General features: G+C 39.7%; 1 protein-coding gene across 2 annotated transcripts in view; it reads right to left on the reverse strand.

The window, feature by feature from the left end:
• The window catches only part of KANK1 (KN motif and ankyrin repeat domains 1), a 129,681-nt gene that overhangs the window by 86,601 nt on the left and 28,944 nt on the right, over positions 1-14,136 (reverse strand). The window contains exon 2 of one of the 2 annotated variants that reach the window (XM_054287190.1): positions 10,349-10,481. The exons of the other annotated variant lie outside the window; for it this stretch is intronic. The gene's annotated coding sequence lies outside the window, so the exon portion shown is untranslated. The remainder of the gene's footprint in view (positions 1-10,348; positions 10,482-14,136) is intronic. 2 annotated transcript variants of the gene reach the window in all.

Genomic DNA, 14,136 nt, shown 5'->3' on the forward strand with positions numbered 1-14,136 from the left:
AACTCTAACAGATGGCAATAGAATACACACCCCTGACCACATCTTGTAACCCAAGACACTACGTGCCTACAAGAAAACCTATTTCCAATACGGTTTGAACAATTACTGATTGTTCACATGTTCACAATTTATGATATATCCACTGATATATCATAAATTGTTTCAGATACCTAGTAAAGGACATAATGCCCTAGTAGCCACCCTTTTTTTAACGTAAAGAAAAATTATTTTGTGTTGTACAAAAGGAGATTTCCATTTAAAATACATTACTGATTCTTGCTTCTATGCATTTTCAATTAAAAGAGGAGCCCACTAACCATACTCAATAAAGGCACACTGTTGGGCATTTAAACCTGTGATTACCTCCTAATTCTGCTCCCAGTCACTACTAAAAGGAATGTTACAGGTAAAACACACAGCCAAAAGTTAAATAAATACAGACACATAAAATAATGAGATGCATACTTCTGCTGTAAAGTTACATTAACCAAGCCAAACTCCTCCCTGAACTGAAATATCATCAATTACTGACTTTGAAAGGCAGTCACCCAGATTCTCAGTCTCTCTTTAAAACATTGTGAATCTTTCTGAAAAGCCATTTTTTTATTATTATTTTTTAAGCAGAGGGACATAGGATTTGAAGCAAAATGAAGGGAGCCATCAACCTGAAGTAATATGACAGAGAGACAAGTTTAGGGTAGTAGCATTTCTCACAAATGAGGGGTAACCGGGCAAAAAATACTTTCCTCTTTCCTACAATTTCTACTTTGGCCAGAACAAGCCATAATCCATTCTTCACTGAGGACAGACTTCAAATAAGATCTCTTGCTACTCTGTTGAATTTGGCACAGGAACTCTTTTACTCTTTGGGAATCATGGACACATTCCAGCAATGGAATGGAAAACTTATTTTTCACCAATACTTTTTAAGTTATTCTGAAGTTTAAAAATTGGTTCAGAAAAAAATCAACCATGCAACATTACATGTTTACTTATCAGGGAATAAACTTTAAAGCTTGTAATGAATATGTCAACATTGTGACTATTGATCTTTTAAAAAACTCAAGGACAAGCTTTCCTTTTACACTCCAGGAACTGCCAAATACATTCAGCTAAAATAACTCCTAAGTGCCTGTGCCCAGATTTGTCTTGCATGTTGATCACATTGTTAGCATCTGAAACCTCATTTTGATCTTCGGGAAGCAACAAATGTGGACCTTTTCTTTGCACACTTCTTTGTCATGGAAGATAATTAATAGTTGTGTTGCACCTCTAAAGAGGCTGCTGTGGAAGAAAGGCAACAAAAGATGCCAGAACATTCAAGACCAAGGCAAAGAAAACAGAAAAAGCTGGAATAAAACCTGAAATAACTTGTGATTTCACTCCAAAGTAAACCACAGGTTCCTTAAAGTGGTATGTACCTCAAAACTGTTAGGGGGAAAATTCCTTGGGTATAAGACACATTAAGCTCAGTCATTCATGGTGCACCTTTAAAATTGAGTTCTTCAGCCTATTCTGTATCTTGAAACCTCACATGCCAGCACTGCCTTTGCTATAGGCAGCCTATAGAAAGCTTACAGGAATGCAATTTTTCTAGCACCAAATAAATAAAACAACAGAAACAAAACTGCTTTTATAGCTCAGTTTTCCAGGTGCACAAGAATATCCCAAGTTAAACCAGAAGGAAGAAGGCTGAGGAACCTTCAAGAACAGCCAAGGATCATGCTGGATCCAAACTTTATTTACTCAATTTTCTATTTCATAGCAAATTTCAGCACTAAAAAAAACAGATCATATTTCAGATACTTAAAGTTTGCAGTGAGGCAACACATAACCACTCATTCAATTATTTTGTAATTAGCCAGGGGTGCAATAATTTTCCCAATAACATAACTCAGTTTTCCCCTACCTAGCAAATCTTCTGCCGTATCTAACAATGTTTTGCTTTTACTGCATCCAGCTTAGGTGTGTTTGTTTTGATGTATACTGGGAAAATCTGTGCTGTCATCCCCTAGCAGCTTATTAAGAGCAGCACAAAAGGGAGGAGGAAAAGGGGAACAGGAGGAAAACACAAGAGCAACCTACAGCTCTGTGTTCTGTACACATAGTAGAGGAGTAACATGCCACTTTGCATGGAAACTGCGTGAACGTTACCAGCCAAAATGGTGGTTGGGAGAAGAAGGGTTAAAAAGTGCTCTGCATTTTGCAAAGAGGGTCTCATCAAGTTCACTGTGGAAAGATCATTAATAGAGTCTTCTAGAAGGACAAAATGTTATTAATCATCAGGTTTACAGACATTAGGCAAGGACATAGCACCACTTAAAGCATATTTTGCAAAGAATTAATTACTTTTACAGCTGAAAGTTCACGGCAAATTCAGTAAGAATCAGTTTCTGCCAGTGCAGAGCCTCTCAGAGCAGATAACTGCACTGTTGACACAGTAACTTGACAGAATCAGGGTAATTCAGCGTACTCCCCATCTCTTTCAAATTATTGGAGGACAATGTAGTGTAACAACAAAAAGGAGAAAAGAGATTTTGTCCACAATGATGACTGTTCTGTGATTCACAGAACAAGTGTTGTACTGCAGCCTGGCTGGTTGAGGTAAATGGAAGCACAACATCTCTGTGTTAGAACCAACACAGGTTTTGCACTACTAATCAAACCTGGAAGAGCCCTCTGAAGTTTATCCCACCCAAACAAGCTTAATACATTTGTTGTACCAAGAGAGAGGAAAGCAGTTTTCTTTCCCCTATAGTAGGGCACAATGCAACTTGTCAGAGACAAAATTTGGCGTTACTCCTGGATGGGGACAGATGCAGCTACACTTGTTTTACTCTCCTACCCTATGCTTTTAAAAAGAAAATATTTTAGGGTGAAGGATTCCACCCCACCCCTGTTAATTCCTATACTGGAAAGAAAAAAAATAAAATAACATCCTTTTTCAACGCATTTGAAAAGGAACGGGAAATACCACATTAAAAGTAACAGGTTTTCAGAAAACTTTTCTTCACAAGTCACTGGCCTCACTCTTCCCCTACCATCTTTTCATTTCTACTGACTGCTAGGAAAAGTCTCTGGTTTCCCTTAGAAAAATTGACCTTTTTATATTTTATTTACTTGTTTTTAAATCAACTACTTTCAGGTCCTTTTGCATCACACCATTCCTGCATCATCTGTCCCTGTATTTTGAGCGTGGCCTGCAGAGATCAGTCATGTGAAGTTGATTTCTTACAGCCTCATCCATCCCACCTTCCTCCACAATGGTCCTCCCAAGGGTCAAGGATTTTGGATGGTGGCAAGCAACACTCAGATCACTTGCACAGTACATTTCTAATCCAGGCAACTTTCCAAAAGTCACTCAACCTGACTGGACCAAGGCATATTTTGTTAGTAGTATGAAGAAAATAAATGTCAAATTGCATTAAACCACTTTTGTGTTCGTCAGACAACTGATTGACTTCGGGGGGGGGGGGGCGCAAATTAAGAGGTCTGAACAAAACCATCCATGCACTGCCTGGAGAGAGTGTGCAGATATGGAAGAGAATCCAATCCTATTGTACTCTGGAGTATTTCCTCATCTTACAGTTTTCATTACAGTGGCTTCTAACAGTGCCAGTGAAAGATGCTCTTTTAAAGAAACAACAGGAACAAAGGATTTTCAAAACTGCATTTCACTACCAAAGTATACTTGTTTCCAGAAGAAATTACACACACACTCACACTCCCAAACGGTATGAACAGAATTGTATTAACATGGCTGAAGCCTGCCCTTCTCTAAAAAAATACAGCTGCGCAGTTGCTCCAAAATCAAAATCACAGGCAAGTCAATGTCCACTGTTTGTATTTTCTGCAGGATCAAACCAGAGGTATCCTCTTCAACCAGCACAGAAATTTTTAGATGACTATGTAAAATCTGAATTGTGTAAGTATTTAAACTACAGTAAAATTTGCCACTTTGATTTATCAAGTGAATTACCACAGATCTGCCAGATGACCTACGGAAAAAAATCTCCCATGTCTCTTCCATAACAGCTTTCTATGCAATCCACATAATTAATGATGTTGAATATAAAAATAACCTTCTTCAAGAGTTGAAGCATTCATTTAAAAAAATCACAGCCTCAAGACTGCTTTAAGATAAATTATTTTATATTAACAGTAAAGGACTCAGATTTACAAAGTCAGTAAGAATTCATAAGTTTTGCATTTTAATCACTCATAGCCACTGTATTTGATTTACTCCACAATTTCCATCAGAAAATGAAAAAGTTTTGAAGAATGACTCATTCTCAATGTAAATCTCTAGCAAGCCTCTGTCAGTCATGTTAGTCCTTTTACCAATGGTTTTTCCTGCCTTCTGACTGCAAGGACACCAACAGTTTAATTACTTCATTACTTAATGACTTCTAACCTTAAAACACTGCAAATATATGGAAAGTTAAACTAATACACACCAATTCCCCATAGAATAAAAGAAACCATTATAACATCAGTATAACGTGTGAATTCCTTACCCTGACACTTTTACAAAGACAGAAAAAAAAAAAAGTAAAAATCTGTTGGGGTCTGGAATGCTTCTACCAAAGGATATCTATCTACAAACATAAAAGAGGGAAATAAAATTCCATAATTCTAATACAATATTTCCTTGGCACAAACTGTACATTCCCTTGGCGGTAGTACAATAACAACCTCTGGGAAGCTACTCTTCCAAAAATTATAGCTTAAAAAGAAGTTTCAATGCTGGACATCTGTTAGAAAGACTAAGTGCCTCATAGTTTTGCTGGTGAGGTGTTTTTTTTTTTTTTTTACTTTCATATTTATTAATTTCCAGTTTTCAGCAGTTCATTGTACCTTCGTTCAACTACAGGGAAAGAACTGTTTAGTTTACAGCATAGTTTTATATGCAAATTATATTCAGTGGAGTCTCTACTCATCATTAAGTGTCAACAGGAGAAAAGGCAAGACAGATTTAAGGCTTGAGATTTTTTCATAAACTTAGAAGGAACACTGAAATTACAAAGCACACCAAGCTCACTGTAAAGCATTTTCTCTAAGCATGTGCCAAATGAAGTATATTAAAGCGTTTTTCTTCTAAATGTACTGTGAGACTTTATGATCCATTTTCTATTTCTACATATTTGAGATAATTAGGAGAGTCTTGTCTTCAGCATGGAATCAAACTTACTGTTTGCTTAGCTCCCCCTGAACTTAAGTTTGTTTCTATTCTGTGAAAATATTTCCATTACATTTAGTAACATTGGAGACAAAGCAAGTTTTCAACCCCCAACAAATCAAAATTCAGAAAACTCAGAGTTCAAAATGAAGAGATATTTTACTGCCAATAGGAGGGGGAAAAGTCTTAACAAATCAGCCAGTTGTTGCACTAACAACATCAAGTAAAGAAATTGTAGAGCTTATTCTACCCTTTATCAATAATGCATGGCTGTGCACAGACAATTTATAGCTGTTTTCCATCACTGGGTATTGTGCAGTACTAAATTAAGTTGACAAAATTCAAGGACAGTCCACCCACACAGCTACTGTGAGCCAGCCAGGCCACTTTGAATAAACATTTTAAAGGCATAAAGTGAGTTTTATTAGCATGCTGAGACAGTTCCCAGTGGACAAAGCATCTCCTTTGAAAAAATAGAAGAACCTTTAGCAGAAAGAAAGATGAGTTACTCTTGTGCCTCCTCACATGTAGAGAAACAGCAAAAGGGCAAATAAAAAATATACAGGTAAAAGCTCAAAACTTATTAAGATTAAAACATGGAACAAGAGAATTTACTTTCTATAGTAGTAACTTGTCATTCTCAGAAAATCCTGAGAGTTGCTGAATTGGTGTCAGGTTCTGAGGCAAAAGAACTAAAATCCAAAGATGTTTTGGTGGGATTTTTTTTAATGTTTAACTTTTTAATGTTCCAAAGATTAAGAGACTTAATTTTTTTAATCTTTTACAAGTCTCATAAATCAAAAAAGAACACAAACCTTTCATTAATATAAAGAACTAGTTGCTGTACTTAAATAACTCAGCATTTATTGTGCCCCTAAAATTGAGGAGTGGGGTCCCTTCCACAGACCAAATTCACAAAAATATAGTATGGCACAAGTTGGCTGCTCTTGGTCAGTAGCATCACTTCCAACCAGTGGTCCCAGCACCTGAATGCCTGAAAAGCAAGAAAGCATCAAGGAACGTGGAGCACGTGCGCTGGCCACCAGCAGTGCAGGATGCAGACACACGACGTGCACATCCCAGTTTCACCTGGACTCTGCTCTGGCAGTGACCAGTGTGCAGGGGGCCTCCACCTGAGCCTCCTCAGCTGGGCTGCAGACATGGAGTCAGGTGCAACCAGTCACCAGATGGATGGCAGACCACCAGGAGGTGGGCTTGGGTCACACTGCAGACTTCTACTGCTGTTTCTTTTACAGTCAGGTTGCACAGCTGGCTTCCCTCTAGAAACTGGCAAGCACGAGGTGACACTGTGACAACCTTTTCATACCCAGAGCACCACTCTAGGTGGGACCCTCCAGGTCTCGCTGGCAAGTGGCATGACAAGATGACTTGGAAAAATCCTCCTGTACAATGTGGGAAGGTGGAAGCTGTAACACAGCACAGCTGGGCAGCTTGATGGCCTTGTGGCATATTTAAGCACAACTACAAATAAGGTGAGGAAGGATGAAACAGCCACAGCTTAAGCTACAACTGTTTTACATCAGTCAAGTGGAAATACCTGGTCAAATAAAAAAAGCGACTGCATTTAATTGTGCAGGTGTTGAGAGAAGAATATCAACTCTTCAGTGGTATTTGGATTTGAGCAAAGCTTAAGTGCACTTACAAAACACATTTTCTCAAAAATCAGATCCTCCTTGTACATGAAAGTATATCAGGGACCTCTGAAGCCAACTAATCAGTGTGCAAAACTCCAATTTAACTGGTCCAACAAGCACAGAAAACTCAGAAAGGCCAGATAAAAAGAATTAGATAACATAAACAGAAGATAACTAGAAGTGTAAAAAAGCTACAGTTTACGGATCAGCTAAGCAAGGTGATTGTTGAGCATTTGTATTTCAACCAGTCTGTATTTTCATCTGTCAGAAGTGCAAGACTTTGTTCATAAGGTTGGTTGCTGTTTCAATTTTTTTCCCTCTTAAATAGGCTGAGTTTCTTCTGTGAAAAGTGAAAATGCTCTAAGTCTGATGATATTGCAATAAAACCTTTCTATTTACTAAAATCAAAGCTAAATTAAGGCTACAGGACACAGCTTTGAGAAACCCAAGGCAATATCCCAATGAAGCAACCATGGTTTTATAAATGGAAATTAATTTTAATAAGTCTGTTGCTCATCTCACATTGCCAAAGTCTGTGATCCAATCAGAAGTGCAGTGCTTTAATCATCTCCACAGGGATCACATTCACTGAAGTTCAGAAACAGACAAAATGCTTTTGGGCCCTCTCCATGGAATGTATCACACCAGTGAGATGCTGGCTTTGTAACACACAGGCAAAAATCACTGAGGTGTTAACATTAGTATTTCAAGCTATCAGTATCTGTACAAATGCAAAATGCCTTGAGCACAATGAAATGTGTTACATGCCATCATACCACACCCAGTTTTCTAATACTCTGCTTTGAGGAAATAAATTACACCCACTTTTCCCAAGACTTGCTAAATTACTAACCCTACCTGGTGTACTAACATTTAATTGGCAGCACATCTCTGGGCTGATGGCTACTGCCAGTAATGCCTGTGCTCCCCTGCCCTCTGTAGGTGCCCAGAGCTACTGATGCAGCAGGACAGCTCACCATGCCACTCCGTGTAGGGACAAGCAAAGACACATAAATGTGTGGATGTATGTAACTTGGGGGGTACCTAAACTCGGAGTGCCTGAAAAGGAATATCATCATGCTCTTCCTCTCCATACCCACAGCTTTGTGACAAGTCACTGAGAAGTGGACTCTTCTCAGTGCTCCTGTGCTTTCCGAGGCAGTCAGCAATCATCCCTATTGTCAGCTCCCTGAGAGCCCCTACAAGTCTGCTCTGGATTTTCCAGCCTTTCTGCAATCTCTTCCTCTCTCTCTGCAGGTGTTTCCCTACAGCACCCTCCTCTGAATTCCTACCCTGTACCTTGCAGGGCCACCCACTACACACTACGTTACTGGCATCTGCTCCAGTGCATTGGCAGGGCTGGGGGTCTGAAAAGTCAACCTGAGAGCCCCTCTGGGCATACATGTACACATTTCCTTCATTTAGAAACCCATGCTTGGTTGAGGGTGTCCACTTCTACAGCCAGGACATGGCTGCAGCACACAGCCACACAGGAACAGCAACCAGTCTAGTCACAGCAACAGTAAAGTTCTTTTATTTCGCCTGTTCTAACCATTTCTCCTGCTGTATCAAAACACTTTTTTGCCACCAGCAAAGATAAAATCCACTAATCTTTTCCTGGTAAAAGAATACTCTCCAGAAGAGCAAGAGCACAGGTACACCCAAGTGTAGAACAGCATCCTCCAAGGAAGAAATCAGCTGGTGTCCTCATGTCTTTGGAATCACTAGATTCAGGAGCCCTTTACCTGCCCCATAAGCTGGCAGCAATTCAAGTCCACACCTGTAAGCATCACATTTACTCCACAGTCAAAAGTGAAACAAGCTCTCCACACTCAAAAGCCAAACAAGCTGTCTCCACTGCTTGTTTACACTCTGATTAAGGCTGCAAAAGCAGCAGAAGAAAAGCAATTAGCCATCCCAGGTAATCACAACTGTCAAGAAACTAAATCCTTCCTCTTCAAAAGAGAAGTTCAGTTTTAGGTGTGTCTTACCTCTCATCCAACTCTGCAGCATATTACAGTACATGCAATAAGGTGGGCAGGCAGTGACACTCTAAGTGTAAATAAAAATAGAATTCAACTGCCGCTTCAAACAGCAGCTGTCAAACCTGAGGCAATGCAGCAGTCAGTAGCAAAGAGCCTTTACACAGCCTTTACTTATCCGGGTTTCCTTTCTTAGAGATTTCATTCAGGGCACCCCTTTAGTGTTGCTCTTAACATGATCTTTGCACAGAAAAGAGAAAAAAAAAAATCTATATAGCCCTGTCCTGCTGGTCACCATAACAACTCTTCAGTGGTAAGAGGCCACACTGCTCACTGGGCACAGCATAACCCTGGCACTGACTGACTGTCAGTCTGCTCTGCGACTGCTCTGCTGTGCTGCTGAGAAAATGCAGCAGCCCTACAGTGCAGCTGATAATGCAACCACGAATCCCAAAGATGCACAGGAAACATGGGTAATTAGTGACAGATCACAGCAGCAACCCTAGTCAAAGCAGAATGGTCACTTTTCTAGCTACAGTCATGTTTAGCTTCATAGCCTTGTTTTTCCTGGTGGTGAATTGATCTCAGCATATGGCATTCTATAGGGACAAGACCACTACTACTAAATAATTCTAATACATAGATAGAAGAACTAAGGCATGTGAATGGAAAGATATACAAGCACTTCAGAGTGCTTGCATAGCACTTGCATAGAATTAGTGATATAGGAAAAGAAAATAAATTGTTTCTTCATGGATGTTTCTTGAAATTGCATGGATTTTGTCTTACTGAAGCCAGTGAATTGGCTTATAATCAACGAATTATAGCTTAGCTGGGTCCAAAACAAGACCTCAAATTCATGTAGTTTTGTGCTGACTTTGACTAAGGTGGAGTTCATTTTCCTCACAATAGCTGATGCTAAAGCTATGCTTTAGATTGCTATGCTTTAGATTTTTGCTGGTAACAGGATTGATAACAAATGGACATTTTAGTTATTGCTGAGTTCATGCATAGTGACAAGGCCTTTTTTGGTCTTCATACCACATCACCAGCAAGGGGGCTGGGGGTGCACAAGGAACTGGGAGGGAACACAGCCAGGACAGATGACCCCAGCTGACCAAAGTGATATTCCAGACCACATGGCATCGCACTCAGCATATGAAGAAGGAAGAGGGAACATTTGCAGTGATCATGTTTGTCTTCCCAAATCATCTTTATGTGTGAAGGGGCCTGGCTTTCCTGGGATGGCTGAACACCTGCCTGTTCATGGGAAGTGGTGAATGAATTCCTTGTTTTGCTTTGCTTCTATGCATGGATTTTGCTTTCCATATTAAACTGTCTTTGTCTCAATGCACAAGTTTTTCACTTTTACTCCTCTGATTCTCTCCCCCATCAGAGCGAGCAAGTGAGTGAGCAAGTGGCTGTATTGGACTAAACCACAATAGGTTGATTAGAGACCAAGAGGTGGGACTAGGACAGCCTGTGGAATCCGTCTTCTTCCCTCTGCCCTGGCAAAAGAAATAACATCTTACCTTAAAAGACTGTAACAGAAGTGCCAGTCTCTACTTTCCTTTAGGTCTTTTTAAAGATCAGAAAAAATGCAGCAGATTCAGCTAATTCAATGTGTCAGCATTTGACAGCACATTCAGGAACCTGAGAGTTATCCTACAAGAAGAGAAATTAAAAGCACCAATTAGTCCATATGTTGTGCAATATATCTTGTACTTCAAACTGCTGATGCCTGGTAGAGCCATGCTGCTGAAGAATGAAGAAATTACCACAAAAATGAAAGGCTAAGTTATTTTTTGTTTCCAAGGTAAAATGCTCAAGCACATTTTGGCTACAGCCGCATGGTGAGAAAGCATGCATCTTGCAATAGCTGTGTCACCCTGCCCTGCCTTCCCAATTTAAATCTTTGTTCAAACAACAGTCCATGTGAATGCACAGAAACAAAGCTCCAGGCATGTCAGGATACACCAGCCATACCAGTTACAGAAAAACAGCAGTAAACATTTATAACCCGGATTTGTTTGAACAGGGAAATGCATCAGAAGCCCATGTGAGCTAAGTATTAGCACATTATAAGCAAGGATCTTGATATATGTGGAAGACACATGGAGGTACCATATAAACTACAGAAAAAGGAGAAACATTTTACAGATGGACTTGATTCATTCCCCTGGAAAGGCTTTTTGCAGAATTCTCACCTTGCAAGCACTCAACCCATACTAAGTGAAGCTGCAGCAGAGTTAATGCTTGCACCACTACAGCACATAAGGCAGCTCTCTTCCTCCACAATTCAGCGGAGATATTCCACCACTAAGGTTTAGATACTTGTTTTTCAGCTCCAGCCCATTTGGTGTGTTTAATCCTCCAAATGAGCAAAACTTCCCAAAACTAGAGGCACACACACACAGACAGGACAGGGCTCCTTGCACTGAGATATCCTGCCTCAGGGCCGCTCACCAGTACGGTCCAACAGCTGCACCCTGAGGTGGTGCTGATGTGCAACAGTTGCACAAGGATGCCGCTTTGACATCCCACAGCTACGGAGTGATGGGCTAGCAGAAAAACTTATTTATAGCATGGTTACTCTAGAGAGCTTTAAAGATTATTTTCAGGTAAAAGACGCTTCTTATCATCCGAGTTGTTAAGTACTTCCCTAAAGCATTGGTATGAACATAAGTGACCGTTGTCCCAGTTTGTAAAGCTATAGGGATGGGGGCTTAATGGAGTGCATGCAAATCATATCAGGTAAAAATTGCAGAGTTTTTATTATAGATTAATAAAAAAAATCTAGCATTGAAAGCACGTCATAGGCCAATGTGCCTATACAGACAAATATATTGTTCTAATCCTACACTGTTTACAAATCCTTTAAAAAGCCTTGTAAGGGTTAATTATCCTCACAAACTTCAATAAAAAGTAGCATGTGAAGGGAAACTACAAGGGTCCATGTCTTTCGGAGGAGTGGAGGGGGAAAATAGGTTGGACACCTACATTTGTTAAAAACACAGAAATCCAAAAGTCCCAAGCAATTTCTTCCCCCCTCCTGTTTCTGGCACTTTCTCAATATATTGACTTTTAATTTTAGCTATTTGTGTAAAATATGAGTATAGTAGAAACAGATGAACCCCCAGCCAGGGAATAATGTGCATTGAGTCCAATGACTTCAGAAGGCTGAGCAAATGTTTTATTAAGCTATACTATATCACGCTAATACTATACTAAACTACAGACCAAAAAGATACTATGCTAAAAAATACTATTACTAAAGAAAAATCAGGACACAGCTTTGACCCAACTGGCCAAGGAAACAAAACCTTCACCAGTGTCCAATAACCACATCACTTTTGGTAAACAATCTCCATAACACGTTCCACATGTGCCAAACAACAGGAACAGTGAATAGAGATAAGAATTGTTTTCTCTTCTTCTCTGAGCTTCTCACTGCCTTCCCAGGAAAAATCCTGGGAGAAAGAATTTTGTCTCCCTCTGTAAAAGTGAATACCACATATGAATGTTCTATACAGCAAGTTACCTATTCATGATACCTTAAAAATGCCTTTCTTACCATGGGGGTATATTCTAAGCTAATTACAAACATCTCCGTTTACATAATAATAAAGACTTCAATTGTATACAGAAATTTGATATTATAGGAAACAAATCACATCCTTGGAGCTCTATATTCACAGATTATAGGAAGTACCACAATCACTGCTCTTCTCTATTACCTCCTCCACTACACTTCTCTATAAAGCAGTACAGCCCTTCCCAGATGTTCTGTCTGCGAAGTTATAGTTAAACACAGTCATACACCCTGGGCCACTGCTCAAGGACACAAAAGCCTGTCTTTCAAACCCCTGCTGCCATGTGTCCCTATACCATGGAGTCAAAATCCTTCAGGTGTTTCTCATGAGCTATTTTTTTCCAACAGATGTCACATTCTACACATTGTCCCACAGCCAGCATAAAAACTCCTTACCAGACACTCTGTGTAATTTAGCTGAAGAGAGTTTATGCCCGCACCTGTTCCAAATCAGCCTAAAAACACAGTAACTGTTCAACTCCAAAGGCTAGAACCAGGACAGGGCTTGAGCCCCAAGATGAACTAGTAACAATGTTGGGGAATTTTTCCTTTTTGTCAAAGAGGTCTGATTGAAAGTGAGAAATCCTTCAGGAGCTAAGACTTATCATCTACCTGACTGTTTTCCACACCAGATGGAAAGAATGCTTCTGTTCCACTTTTTACCCCAAACAAATCACAGCATGCATGTGTACACAATCATCTGACTCCTACACATCCAAGCATGACCAAAATGAAAAACAGTACACTGAAAAAATGGGTACATTTTTTCCCTTAAGGGAAGAACAAACCACACCTAACAGGTATTAATAAAAACACCAAACATCAGAAAACATTCTGTTACAATGGGTATTTAAAATAATATGTGCAACACTAAGCAAAATTTTAATCTGTACAAAATAGATGTATGTATCTCACATAAAAAAGTAATTGTTCCTCTAAACTGCCTCACAAATGGCAATCTCATTTTATTTCCAGCCAGAAAATTTACTCAGTGATTAGCATAACTGAGTATTAAGCACAAGGAAAGAAAAGCAGAAATGAAAACAGACATGGTCAAACAGTTAAGCAGACATATTGAATATACAACAGAAGTCCATTTGCTGATAAAGTTGTAATTTTTACATAAAGTTTCAACCTCCATAACATTTTAGATTTAAGTTAAACTTGCTATGCAACAGATATTCCTTAAGGTCCCTAAGACATGGTGTCAATTTTTAACAAAAGCTCCGCGTCTCACAGCGTACTTCACTAGCCTGACAAGTCACCAGATGGGTAACACATGTATTCCATCTTCTCTCCTTTTCCATCCTAGCACTGTTGAACACCTCCGCCCGCATGCTCCTCCAACGCACACACTTCCCTCCAGCAGACAGCAGCCTGATTCACTTATCTAAAGAGGAATTTATGCCGGCCTGAGAAAACACCAGCCCCCTCAACTGCAAGGACATGCCTAGATTGCTTACTGAGATATGCCTCAGATGTTGTGTCCCACAAGCACTGCTAAGTCAGCTAGAGATGTTCTGTGTAGCACGAGAGGGGCAGTTACATTCTTGGTGTGAAGGTGACATTTTTTAAAAACAAATTTGAATGCAACATTTTCAGTGGTGAAGGCACTATTTCCTGGTGAACATGTTCTACACTTTGGGACAGGAAGGCCTTTAAGTAGTCAAAAGCACTATTCAGCCTTGGTACATTTCACTGACATAAGTTCTCATAATTACTAAAGGA

The sequence above is a fragment of the Melozone crissalis genome, unplaced genomic scaffold (assembly GCF_028551555.1).
Source record: "Melozone crissalis strain CALT ecotype California unplaced genomic scaffold, PUWL_Pcris_2 ptg000005l_1, whole genome shotgun sequence".
NCBI lineage: Eukaryota > Metazoa > Chordata > Aves > Passeriformes > Passerellidae > Melozone > Melozone crissalis.